At 48.9% G+C, this 1638-nt stretch overlaps 1 pseudogene; it reads right to left on the bottom strand.

The window, feature by feature from the left end:
* Positions 1-416: 416 nt before the first annotated feature.
* LOC128111571 (thymidine kinase, cytosolic-like) lies at positions 417-1117 on the bottom strand (annotated as a pseudogene).
* Between the last annotated feature and the right edge of the window lie 521 nt (positions 1118-1638).

Genomic DNA, 1638 nt, shown 5'->3' with positions numbered 1-1638 from the left:
GGGTTCAGCAGGGCAAGCAACTGTGAAAAGATAGGCTCTGGGGGCCTCTGGGGGAACATAGGTCAGGCTTCAGCACAAAGGGAGGGCTGTGAGGGCTAGAACCTCGGTAAGGGGCAGGGCTCTGTGAGACTAAAACCCAGCAGCAAACCCACCAAGAAGGAAGAAGTCAGCACCAACAATGTCACAACACCATGTGGCTCTGTCCTCACCTCTGGCTGGATATCAAACCTTAACCACCAAGCAAGTGCTGGCCAGTCTGGGCTGAAGCATCTCAGCAACCAAGGGAACTAAAAAAGGCTGTGACAAGCAGATGAGCCTCTCCAGGGCACAGTGTCCAATAGACACAGCAGTTCCAGCCCCTTCTCTGCTTTCTGAGAGTCCAACCTGGGGTAGGAGCTGGCAGACCCCAGGTCCTCTCAGTTGGCAGAGTTGTGCTGAGGGGCACAGACCTCCTGAGGGGCAAAGAGCTTCCTGACAGCTGAGGCCTCTCCAGGCTGGCCCAGCACCAGGCAGTTCTCTTTGTTGTCTGGCCCAGCAGGCTGGACCAAGGACTTCTTAAAGAAGCTAAGGCAGCACACAGAGTGGTACTTGTCAGCTCTACCTATGACCTCCACCTCCTTCTCCAGGCCCAGCCTCTTGGTGTAGGCAGCTTCTCCAAAGCACTCCAAACACATGGGGGTCAGCTTCACCACACTCTCAGCCAGGGGCACCAGGTTCAAGATACTGCCGAAAGCCTTTCTCTGGAAGGTCCGGTCTAGTGCTGCCACAATCACTGTCTTGCCTGCATTGGCCATCACTTCACAGAATTCCACGATGTCAGGGAAAAACTACCCTTCATCAATGCCAATGACAGGCACACTCAGGGCCTCCTGGGTTACATCCCGGAGCAGGCAGGCCGGCAGTGCATCCATGGTGTGTGGAGAAGCTGCTGCTATAACGTGTGTCTTTAGCATACTTGATGACCAGGCATTTGTTCTGGGCGATCTGGAAGCACCAGACTCTTCTCATCAGCTCAGTGCTTTTTCCTGACAACATGGGCCCAAGTATCACCTGGATCTGCCCCCCGAGTCTTGCTCGGGGAGCCGGGCAGCACGGTGGGCAGATTGATGTAACTCATGGTCACTGTTCATCCTTGGTCCCAGGACTTATAACCTGAGTAACAGAACAAAAGTGGCTTCCTAGAGACAGGAGGATCCAGCATAGCCAATAGGTGAATTCCATGGTCATGAAGAGACCACATCTAAATTATAGATAGATAGACAGATAAATAAATGGCAAATAATAAGGTGGGTAGCATTCCTGCAAGACAGCTGACATTAATGTCTGTTTTCATACATGTATACATGCATATACATGCATACCTACATGCTGCATATCCATTTGTACACAGAGAGTCCACAAATATGTGTACCTCACAAAACGCCCCCCACATAAGCACACGCACACAAATGAAGAGTAGTCAACAGCTTTCAAGAAATAAATACAGTGCTTTACATTATTTATATACATTCTCTGGTATCCCACTATCCCTATAAGGGAATTAAACAACTGCATTGCTGGATTTTCTTTATGATTTTTTAAAATATATAAATTTATATTTCATGATGTAATATTTGCTAATTAAAATAGTTGGACTAA

The sequence above is a fragment of the Peromyscus californicus genome, unplaced genomic scaffold, assembly GCF_007827085.1.
Source record: "Peromyscus californicus insignis strain IS unplaced genomic scaffold, ASM782708v3 Scaffold_16__1_contigs__length_79575227, whole genome shotgun sequence".
NCBI classification, from domain to species: domain Eukaryota; kingdom Metazoa; phylum Chordata; class Mammalia; order Rodentia; family Cricetidae; genus Peromyscus; species Peromyscus californicus.
Note: the sequence above shows the minus strand (reverse complement) of the source record. Positions and strands in the feature narration are given on the sequence as shown.